At 46.3% G+C, this 12,302-nt stretch overlaps 1 pseudogene across 1 annotated transcript in view; it reads left to right on the top strand.

Moving 5' to 3' along the window:
• The window catches only part of LOC147613233 (uncharacterized), a 99,168-nt pseudogene that overhangs the window by 18,209 nt on the left and 68,657 nt on the right, over nt 1–12,302 (top strand). Inside the window, exon 3 of the transcript XR_015263382.1 lies at nt 3,217–3,400. The product of XR_015263382.1 is annotated as an uncharacterized LOC147613233 (transcript). The remainder of the gene's footprint in view (nt 1–3,216; nt 3,401–12,302) is intronic.

Here is a 12,302-nt window from a genome sequence, read left to right as displayed (position 1 = left end):
TCGTCCAAGCAATTTTGGAGCAAAACAGATTGCTCAAGCTCCAAATTGAGGCTAAAGAAGAAGCAGTAGAAAATGCCAAAGAGGATGTTGTCGATTCTCCCTATAATGGCACAACAAGGCTTGAGTTCCTCCACCGCCCCAACAAACAGCTGTAAATTAGCAAATAGGATAGACAAAAGGGGAGCTAGAGTGCTCCTACACAAAAACGACACCTGTTGGCCCCAAAGCTTGGCGCCCCTTTTGGTATTTCTTTATTCACATTCATGGAAGAGTTCAATTGAATACATTATGGCCATACATGGCTTATACATATGCATGTCCAAACTGCCAGTCCTCTGGTCCTCTTAGTGTAGAGGTTTCACATAGCCCTGTGCCCAAAACACCACACTGTTATTCACCTCTAATCTGCCAAGATAGTACATCCACGAGGTCTTGAATACTCATCCAATTGGCCCATGCATATAGCCAAAAACACAGCCATACATCAGCCTGTAGACTCTTCCAAAAACATGCTTGATATGCTCCTGTTTCTGCCCTCGTAGGCTGCAAATCCCTCCTCTCACATCACAAGGGACCAAGATTAGCACTCCGGAAAGCCCACGAGCCGGAGAAAGAGGAACCCTTAGCTTGTGTGCGTCTGACACCGCCCACTAACCTGTAAAAAGAAAGAAAGAAAGAGAGAATAGTAGTCGGCTGTCTCTGTCTAGCAACACCCCTCCCCCTTGTTTCTCCTGCAACGTGTCACCCTCCAAGAGAGAAAGAAAGAAAGAAAGAAAGCTTTATTAACGTCTACTAGAGGCCGAAGTCGGCCTATGAGACAAAACAATATACAACTGTCAATGTCCTTTGGGTATCCAGATAATAGAAAAAGGTACAAGGTACAAAGCTGAAAAGCTAAAAACTGAAAAGCTAAGGAGCGATGGGAGAGTGGACCATCAAAACTGACAAGGGATGGATGGAGCTCTATCACTAGGGGCTCAATGTGCAGTACTGTATGCATCGGGTATACAATCATGCTATGCAAATCTAGCTAGCTCCATCCAGTACCATACTGGGGATGTAGGATGGTGTACATCAGTGGGGGAGGGTCAAAGACCTCCTGTAGGATCCTCCCTAGATCTGATCGAAAATGTGTGAGCCTCTCTTGGACATAAAGCTGGTGGCGAGAGAGTTTTATTAAAGAAGATAGTGTGAAGGCAAATATGACTGACATGTTAAACGTGATTTCTCTCTCATGAAGTCTGGGGGTAGAGAGAAATGAAATGATATATTAATGTCTCTAAGAGGCCATAATGGCCTATGAGACCAAAACTGAGAGTACATCTGAAGTTGGTGTCTCATCAAAGAGAACAACTAAATGAGACTAAAAAGTACAATAAACTGATTGTCTTATAGTTATAAAAACAGAATTGTAAGACTCCGAGATGATACTGAGTAGAAAATACTGGAAAATGTATATCAGGTAGATCCATGTATGCTGATCAGTTGAATTGTTGCCCTCTCCTTAGATCAAGTATCTCCGCCATGGGGCTGTCTAGAATGGAGAGGTCGTTAGAAGTGAGGTAGGCGCCTCCGATGCGGAGCAATAATGGCTCTGATCTGGCGATGGTGAGGTTGCCGTGGTCGGGAGAGAGAGAGAGAGAGAGTGTGTGTGAGGAACCTGTCAGCTGGGCACTTTCTGCAACCAGCAGCCGTCTGCAATCCTGTCGACTTCCCTTCCAAGATAGAGAGAGAGACAGTCTAATCCGCCGGCCTGTTGCACAGAGGGAGAGAGCGTGCTGTTTAGCCCCGCTCTCTGTCCAGCCCACGTACAGTGTTCAGCCCTGCTCTCTGTCCAGCCCACGTACAGTCCAGTCCGCCTGCAATCCTGCTGCCAGCCCGCGAATAACCAGGATGTGTAGCTGCAGCCAGCCTGTTGCAAGGAGATAAAGGGCTTGCTGTTCAGCCCCTGCGCGCCACTTTCCAACAGCCCACCAGTCGTGAAAAGGAGAGAGAAAGCACACGTATGCCGCAGCCAACTCCCCTCCAAAAGAAGTTCCCCCCCCAATAATAGCGTAGGCCTCCCCCAAATGGGCCATGATGCTCTAAAAGGAGTATTCTTTTATTTTAAAAGGTTTTTAACCCTTTGTCCCCTCCAACCATTGTCCTCCCCCCACATGGGGATATAAAAAGGGAAAAATTAATAGTTCCTAGTGTCACCTCTTGACCCCAAGTGTGCACATTTAAATAAATGTCCTGCACACTTACCACCATGCCCACATTGTCCAGATACGTTGTACAAATTCACAGGGTCGTGATTGGCAGGAGGGCAGAAGGGCTTTGATACCAAATGTTGGAAAGCTTTACTCACATAGAGAGAGTTAGGTTTTCAGCTGACAGAGTTACACAGAGAAGGAGATGGACACAATGCATAGAGACGTTGAGAGTGAGAATCAGTGGAGGTGGTAGAGTCAGCCTTCCACGTATATCACATCCATAATAGTATGAAAATACAAAGTAATAAGTAGAGTGTCCTTTCACACTGGATTTCCAAGGGGAAACACCATATGGGAAAAAGTGCCCTTGGTTAGGTCCCGTTCACACGTAGCACTACCATAAGTGTGCACTTGCCTTCAGCTTTTCCCACCCAAAACTAGAAATCACTACAAGACCTCTCTGCTGGTCACTAGTCCTGCAAATATATTCTCCTTGTTTTTGATCCTAGTAAGTCAGATTACACAGATGGTACATAAGTTGCCTTTTATGAATTGAGTAGTTCTTGCATGGCTTTGTATGGCCATGCTACTGTGTTGTGTCCTGCCAATGTGCCAATTTCGACGTATTGTGCCTTGCATGTTTGCTTGCTATGCAAGAACTCAAAAATTTATGTCCATCTACAAAAATCTTCACAACATGAATAGTCTCAACTACCTTTGATTCAAATTAAACATTTGTAAGTCCATAAATTCATTTTGGATTGCCATGTTGGTTAGGCTAGGTTGCCCAATTAGATCGAAAGTTAAGTGGATATAATTCTTAGTGGACTTTGATGATGTAATCTCACTTTGTAGCCTTTGCTGTATCACCATCCTTCCACATTTGCTGCTTTTCACACAACTTTTATCCATATTTAGGTAGAGAAAGCATCTTGGTAATTTTGAAACATGCTTGGGTAGCTGCTCACAAGTCATCCTGTACTTGTTTTATTTGTTAATTGGTAATATTTGAAAAAATCAGGAACTTGAGGATCCAGTACCAGGATTGATCAGTTTTGATTATTTGCAACGAGAAGGAACAATTAAGCAAAAAGATATATTCCATTCAAAATCAGACACACAGATCCAGAGTTCTATTGTGGCTGTGCCGAAATCCAGAGCAACTTCAGCGGTGACCTCAAATTTAAAAAATGCTGCTACTCCAGGTTATGGATTGCATGTGGTAACGTAGAAGAAGAAACCCTGAAAAAAAGCATGTTATATATTTCTAAAATACTAGTAGTGTGGTTAGCAATCCTTGTCATCTTTTATTCTCAAGTTCATTGAGGATGTGTATAAGGTTGTTAGTTTATGCTGTTGGGAATTGTGAATAGGCTCTAATAAAGGTAAAGTTTTACTCTCTTTTCTTGCCAATCTAGGTAAAATACACTAGCCTCCTGTTGATAAATGTTTGGTGCCTGTGACTTGCTGTGGCTGCTTTTTGGTAGAATTTGCAATTTTTAACTGCTTTGCATGAAAGACATTTAGAGCTGAAAATTACCTTTAATTGGAAAAGTTGACAAAGACTTGGTATAATAAGCACAGGTTAGATGTTGAAGGTTAGAGACGCATGCTTGTAGTTGGCTGTCTAATATGATTTTTCTTTCCCACCCCCCACGCCCCGCGAGAAAGATCCTTATATAAGTTACCAAGAAAACCTCCAAAGTGACTACATACAAACTCGTCCTCAAAGAGAGTCAAGATCCATAAAAGGGGAGGATGCTCTTCTCCTCCGGCTGGCTGTTCTAGGAGGAGAAGGCTATCTCATACAATGGGGGGAGGGAGAAACAACCACACAGGTGGTCTATAATGCCAAGTGGGCTTGCCACCACTGTCAGTGAGAAAGGGACCATGATGCCAGATCCTCAGGAAGGCCTCCGGGCGCTTCTGCATGCGGTCTGAGCCACCCTGAAGTTGCCCCACTGGTCACGAAGGGTATGAATTATATCGAGCTAGATGCTCCGGATGGACTCCGCTGGGCAGGGTGAGGTTGCCTTTGTTGGCTTCACTGCATCGAGCTCTCCATATGTGCCACACAGCTATACTACTGCAAATCTCCCATCTCTTGCAAGAACTTGGTGACCAACGACCTATGGATGGAGCTGGGATTGGCACTATAGAAATGCGACGGTGAGAGACCTTTTTTTTCCCCCGGGAAATAGATCCTTCTATTAGTTAATGAAAAAAAAGCCATGATGGGCTAAATACAGCCATGAAGGGCTAGATACAACCTTGCCTCATGTACAGGGCGGGTATCAAATAATCAAAAGGTGGAGAAAGATGCACTTTTCCTTTGGTTGGCCGCTCTATGAGGAGAAATCTATCTCATACAAGGGGGGGGGACGGGGACCGGGGGGGGGGGGGGGGGGATAACCACACAGGTGGTCTGTAGTGCCAAATGGGATCACCACCTCTATCAGTGAGAAAAGGGGTATTGCTGAAATGTAAAGGTGAGAAACCTGAAGGGCTAGCCCCTACCATCCTCCTCATAAGCCCTGACAACCTCAGCCTCTATGGCCCAAGCAATGGTACCTCATGTAATGATCCGAGTTGAGGCCCTATCCATCGTGAAGATGCGGAGAATCCGTTGCCAAACATGCTGAGCCTTCGGGCAATCCCAAAGACAATGTCGCTGAGACTCCTTAGGGTGGCTACACATGGTGCAGCTACTGGTCAACCTCCAATGGCCAACCACGTGCCAACTGCCAAGCTCCTGTGTGCCATCAGCTAAAGAAAGAGGGTGATCTTTCGAGGCCGAAAATTGTCCTAGAGCCTCTTCCAAAAATCTGAGAGGAAATGCTGGGAGAGGCCCTGTGACTGCCAATGTAATGCTGTTGCCAGGGTGCCATCAATCTCTGGCATCTGAATGTTGCGGCCTAGCCGCGTTGTATATGCAAAAAAGTGGGCATCTAGAGTCTCCTCCCGATCAGTAGGATCATGCTAGGTCCGCTCTCCTTGGTCCCACTAGAGGTGTGTGAGAGGTTGGCTCTCCCATATCCACAGCCGCCAGAATCTCTCCCTAGCCACCTTGGCCGGCAGGGGTCTATGTGCCATTCATGTGACTGAAATCTGATCACCTGCACCTGTTGTAAGGTACAGCCAACCATTGAAATCCTCCAAGGGGGGCTCGGATCTCTCTAATTTGCCATGGGGACCAATAGAAAAAGTGAGCAACCCCACTGCCCTCACATGCTCCATGGATTGCCAAAAGAATATCATGCCTAGTAAACACGCCTAGCCACAGTGGGGGGGTCGGGTCTGCAATAGGAGTCAGCCACTCCTGAGGAATAGCAGAGTCGATGTCGATGTTGAGTCTGTCTATACCCCGGATCCCTACTAGGCCTCTCTCTTGAACCTTCGGGGGTAATTGCGTGTGTGCAAGCCAATCTCCAAGTGACCTTGCCGGTCCTATGCTCAATGTGCCCCATGATACATGAGGTCGGGTCCCCAACATATGGCCACTGGGTAAACGGATCAAGGGGTTTTAGATCAATGGCTGTGGAAGACGCTCGTCTGAGGCAACTGGAGCTCGTTGCCTAAGGGCTGGCTTGAGGTGATCCCAAGCACGTAGTAAATTGGCTGCAAATCTGTCCTCAAAAGTTGGGCAAAATCCGTGGGCCCGCATCTCTGTGAAGATCCATCTGGTACTTTGTGGCCAAGGGTCCCTTAGACTCAGGGTGCGGGTTGAAATCCGGGCCAAGAGTTCTGATCCCCAACATATGGCCACTGGGTAAACGGATCAAGGGGTTTTAGATCAAGGGTCGGGTCTGCAATAGGAGTCAGCCACTCCTGAGGAATAGCAGAGTCGATGTCGATGTTGAGTCTGTCTATACCCCGGATCCCTACTAGGCCTCTCTCTTGAACCTTAGGGGGTAATTGCGTGTGTGCAAGCCAATCTCCAAGTGACCTTGCCGGTCCTATGCTCAATGTGCCCCATGATACATGAGGTCGGGTCCCCAACATATGGCCACTGGGTAAACGGATCAAGGGGTTTTAGATCAATGGCTGTGGAAGACGCTCGTCTGAGGCAACCGGAGCTAGTTGCCTAAGGGCTGGCTTGAGGTGATCCCAGGCACGTAGTAAATTGGCTGCAAATCTGTCCTCAAAAGTTGGGCAAAATCCGTGGGCCCGCATCTCTGTGAAGATCCATCTGGTACTTTGCGGCCAAGGGTCCCTTAGACTCAGGGTGCGGGTTGAAATCCGGGCCAAGTGTTCTGATCCCCCCCATGTGAGAGCCATCGCTACTGATTTTTTTTTCTCTCATCACTGGTGCCCCATTATCCCCACAAGTGATGGACGTGCGCGAGAGAGTTTGGTGGCACACGAAACAGGTGGTTCCCCCCTGCTCTTCGGTCCTTATTGACTCCCTTCAATGCAAAGGAGCTGGCAGAGGTATTGACGGCTTTTCCTAGGGGCAAGTGCCAAGGGGAGAATGGGCTTCTAGTTTCTTTCTTTCTTTCTTCGCCACTAGGACCTCATGGAAGGCGGCCTCGAGCTGCCTTCAATGAGATGATCACAGGTGCCATGCTAGAGAGGCTTTCAGAGGGTTTGATACACTTAATTCCTAAGGAGGGTGGTGATTGATTGGAGATCCAGCAGTGGAGACCCATCTCCCTTCTTGGGACTGCCTACAAGAGCTTGGCCAAGGCCATCAGCAGGAGACTTCAGTCTTTCCTCCCTGACTCGATCCATGACACTCAAACAGGTTTTGTTCAGTCTCTTCACCTTCTGGGAGGCGACAACTTTGGCCAAGATGCGGCAGCAGGACCTCATAGTGCTACTCCTGGACTTTGAGAAGGCTTATGATAGGGTTAATTGGAGCTTTTTGGAGGGCACGATGAGACGGATGGGGTTCCCTGTGGGGATCCGTGGTGTTTCAGGACTTTATTCAGCCTCTCACAGTTAAGTTCTCATTCAAGGAGGTTGACATATTCCCCCTCTCCCACTCGGCCCAGCAGGGCTATCCTCTAGCCCCTTACCTTTTCCTATTCGTTGCCGAGGCCATGAGCAGTTTTCTCTTAGCTCAGGAGACGGGCCTCCAAGGATTGTGTCTTCCCCTCTGCACTCAAGAGAAGCTGTTGGACTCAGAGTTTGCAAATGACACAGCACCTTACCTATCAGGAGATGTGGGGAATCTCCAGAGATTTGTTGAGGCGATCAAGATCTTTTGTCGCGCATAAGGAACGCAAATCAACTGGCACAAGTCGTGTGGTTTCTGGGTAGGCTCTGCACCCACGCCGGCTTGGCGCCCAATTGAGGCTTTCCAATGGATCCCTAGGGGCACTCTAGTTCGCTATCTTGGATGTCAGGTAGGCAGTTTCGTCTTCAAGAAGAAGAGGTGGTGATGCTTACAGAGCATCTAGGAAACATGATGAAGGGCCCCAATCCTCAAGGTCGATAAGCCATGGAGAAGGCACTCAGTATACTTCTCATGCCAATGATGAAGCGACGCTCCTTCGTTTACTCGAAGAAATGGAGGATTTATTAACAGATCCGGATGTGCAAGCCTTGGTATCAAGGAAGGCCATCAGCCATTCAAAGGTATCTCATTTTGAAGATTATTTGAAGAAGTCAAAGTTAGGTGATCCTTTGGTGTTTGCAAAGGAATATCTTCATGAGAAGGGAATCATTGGTTTGGATTCTTTTGGGCAAGCGGTTTTCTTGGAGATATGCATTCTAGCTCCCTCTATTTTACCACGAGCGGAGTCACTAGTGATGGTAAAAAAGGCGGTTGTACCAGACATCAAGGAGAAGGAGAAGCAAGAGACTTGCAAGCTACAAGACAGATGTGTGAAATTACCATATTATGATGGGAAGGACAATGACATCACAAAGATCGTAGCTTTCATCAGGGAGTTTGATTTGGCCTTCAAAAATCATTATTATTCGGAAAAACCGGAACTCCATCAGGTAGCTATACGTCTCAAAGAAGTTGCTAGTAATTGGTATCTAACACTTGTTAGCAAGAACCTCAATCCAAAAACCTGGGAGGAGTTCAAGGAGATGATGTTCGAAGCTCAAGTCTTGCCCACGGATTTCAAGAAGAAGGTGTGCATAGAGTGGGACCAGTAGGATCAACAAGGAAATAATGTGCAAAAGTACTTTAATAAGTTTTGGGATGTTTATCTTAAAGCCGCTCAATACATTGATATCTGTGATAGCGAAGTCATCCGCAAGTTTGAGGGAGGTTTGAATCTTCTCCTACAACCCCTTATGCATGTTTCCCTCAAGAATTCCATGGAGTCTGCATTGAATGCGGACGCTTGTGATATGAAGTGGATGGTAAAGAGGAAGGGGCCTTCTTCGGAGGAGCTGCACTCCAAGAAGGCGAAGAACCAAGAGAAGCAAGAAAAGCCAGCCTCCAAATCATCCAATCTTAAAGATCAAGCCAAAAAGCCTGACCCAATCTTTAAGAAGCTGACTAAGGAAAGAGCTAGAGCAACGTATCAAAGAAGGAAGATGCTTCCAATGTGGACAAAAAGGGCACGTGGCATGGGAGTGCAAAAAGGAGGACACTGAAAAGAGGACTGAAGAAAAAGAGACATCAAATCCGAAGGTTGGCACCATCGTTGATGTGCAAGTTCCCGAATGCAACTGCTCCCCACGGGAGACCAACCATAATCGGAAAAACAAATGCACAATCTTATATCACTTAACCTTGATATTAATGAACAACATAAGCAACCACAAATCTGAAAATGATAATACACAACTTGACACCACCACTAGGGCTGGAAAGGGCCAACCCCCCCTCAATACAGAATGTATTTCTTGGAGTATTTGATGATTACAAGTTTCACGGGCTTGAGAGCCAAATTCTCCAAAACATGGAGTGAATACAAATACCAAAACAGTGTATGTGTCGGTGAAGAATTCCGTTGATGAAGACCAATCTCGGGCAATCTTCACCTTTCTTGGGTTGAACACTTGCACGAAACTGGTGTTCCGGGACCGTGCAAGAACATGCACTCCCGTACTAACACCTGGCAAAGTGCTCAAACACGGTGACAGGATGGCCGGTTCTCCTAGAGAAACCTCCCAGCTTCAATCCTGGTCTCTTGTCCCGTCCTCTAGCACCCTGGCCCTTGCATCCTCAAGAGTTCCACTAGGAGGAAGAGAGAGAGAGAACATTTGCAATAAAAACTCTGCAAAACAAAGTAGAGAGAATTGACTGGCACAGAAATCTTGCTAGACGAGAAGAAAAACCTGGTATTACTATATGAATTGTTGCCATTCCACGTGGAGCTGTATGGTACAGCCAACAAGCTGGTAGAAGCTGTTTAGGGACATGTACGGGATGGGATGTACAAGGCCGGTACAGCTCTATAGGACAGGTTCGAACTAGTATGGGGCAGGTATATGCTGTGCACAGCAATAATCCGGTTGCACAGGGCGGGTACAGGCTGTGCAGACCAGGTACACGGTGTACGGAGCAGGTACCAGCATCGTGCAAGGCCTGTACGGGCTGAGGTACAGGTTGCTGCCTTCGCTTCTATGGGTGCTAGTCCCGAGAGAGAGAGAGAGAGAGAGAGAGAGCTGGTGGGTTCCACCTACCCAAGAAATAACACTCATACTCAAGGGTAATATTTCAATGAGGTTAAGGATTTGAGTGGTCGCTTCCACTTTTCCACCATGCCTTCGCACTTACGTGGCCTCCCCCCCAACCTCCTTGCGTGTGATTAATTTACATGGCAAGTTTTGTTATAGGCTTTGTTTACACTAAACTTTCTACAAGTGAAGTTTGGGCACCGACACTTATTATTGTCTATGGCCAATGGTTTAATGAATGTGAACATATAACCTTATAAATACAAAGGTTAGCATAAGTTATAAATATAACATTAGAAAATGGGTCAAAAGGGATACTTACCACCTGCTCACATGCCAGCCCAACACTTTAGCAGATAGGCACACCCATGGTACACCATTCAGTGCACTAGCACGACATAGCAGGCAGTCACACGAAAACAAGTCACGCGAAAATAAGTCCAGCATACAAAGATGGATGCATATGCACATGTAATGGATGAAATCTCCCTTTCATGAAACTTGTACAAGACATTCTAGTCGGGCACGAATTAGGCGCGACAGAATGTGAAAATCGTGGCCTTCCTATGGAGTGATAGGCCCACAGGCAAGACACGATACAAACATGGGTCCTTCCATGGAGTGATAGTCCCATGGACAAGATACCATCCTGGCCATACACGGGTGGCATGATACATGCTCCCGTCCATATGACACGATCCTGTTTACACACGGGTGGCACGAGACTAGCTCCCGTCTCCATGTGACACAAAGTAATTGGCCCTTTCACATGAGACACCGGCTTGGCCTCATGTGAACATGGCACAAATCTGGCCGCTCTATGGAGTGACAGTCCCATAGAAATGGCACCAAAAATGGAGATGGACCAAATGGTGACATCCCCCTCGACTTCTAAATAGTTGACCTCAACTGAAAAGCCGCAAGATATGCTTGTGAAAGTTGCGGGTAATCAACAAAGTAATCCTTATCTATCCACTTTACATCAATGGGTAAATAATTCTTCCTCAAGCTCATTAACCTCTGGCGGGTCTTTTGTTACAGGCTCCTTAGGGTCTGTCCCCACATACTTTGCAAAAGACTCACACGAAAGGCATTGTGAATCTTCCAATGACTGGGTAAAGCAAGCATGTAAGCCACTTCATTGATCTTCTCAATCACCTTGAAGGGTTTATAATACCGAGTAGAAAGCTTAGGGTATGATCCCTCTCGTCGTGGCCTCTTCCGAAGCCTAGCTTTCTCAAATTCTAGCAATCCCCAACACCTTCCTTGACTTGCATGTCCTTTCTATGCATGTCGACAACCCTCTTATACTTGTCTTGAGACCTTGCAATGGTTGTCTGCACCTGAGCAAAGGCTATATCCAAATCACGCACATGCTCATCAGTTGCAAAAATCTCATCCTTTGTGCGAAGGATGGGTGGCGAGACGACTTTGTCATAAATAATCTCAAATGGGGCTTTTCCCGTGGAGGCTTGCATCGTGTTACTATAGGCAAACTCTAAAAGTGGAAGATACTTCTCCCATGCACGCTTTTGATCTGCCACATAACACTTTAACAAATCCAACACAGCTGAATTTGCAACCTCACTCTGACCATCTGTTTGGGGGTAATAGGCCGATGAGAACTCAAGCTTAGTGTCCACGTTGTCAAATAGAGCCCTCTAAGAGGCTCGTAGTCTAGGGATCTCTATCCCCAACGATGGACTTAGGCATACCATGATGCTTAAATATCTGAGCAAGAAAAAGCTTCACCATATGATCGGCTTTAATGGTTTTCTTGATTGGCAAGAAGTGAGCTTGCTTGCTAAACCTGTCCACAATGGTCCAAATAGCATCATTGCCTTGCGGGGATCTAGGCAAGTCCATAATGAAGTCCATTGTAATGCTTTCCTATGGTTGCGAGGGAATAGGCAAAGACTGAAGCAAACCTGGAGGCTTTTGCCTATCAAATTTCACCTTTTGACAAGTGATACATGCGCGTACATAAGCCTCAGTGTTCTTACGCATGCTTGGCTAAAAGAAATATCTCTCAATCATGCGTGTTGCAGGTAAACTGTAAAATACCTCTATGACCAGCATAAGGTAGAGCGTGACATTCCTCCATAACCTTTGGATGCATATCCTTCACTACACATAAACAATTATCCTTCATGAGATAACCCTCTTTGATCACATAAGAGGCATGTGTGTTACTAGCCATCGAATTAGTCCAAATATCAGCATCCAAATGGTACAAATCACGCATGGCAGTCAAGTCCCCATGTGAGGCCACTAAAACGGCAGCCACATATGGCCTCCTGGACAAGGCATCTGCCTCTACATTCTTCTCTCGAGGAGTGTGTACAATCTGAAAATGGAACATAGAAAGGAAATTTGCCATTCTCATTTGCTTCTCCGAGAGCTTTGTTTGAGATAGAAAATACCTCAGACTTTGGTGATCGGTTTTGACTATAAATTCAGTCCCAAGAAGATAATGCTTCCATATTTTCAAGTTACAGCCAAAACCTCTTTGTCATAAAT

The sequence above is a fragment of the Cibotium barometz genome, chromosome 44 (assembly GCF_041138505.1).
Source record: "Cibotium barometz isolate CiBa-2024 chromosome 44, ASM4113850v1, whole genome shotgun sequence".
Classification (NCBI taxonomy): Eukaryota; Viridiplantae; Streptophyta; class Polypodiopsida; order Cyatheales; family Cibotiaceae; genus Cibotium; species Cibotium barometz.
Note: the sequence above shows the minus strand (reverse complement) of the source record. Positions and strands in the feature narration are given on the sequence as shown.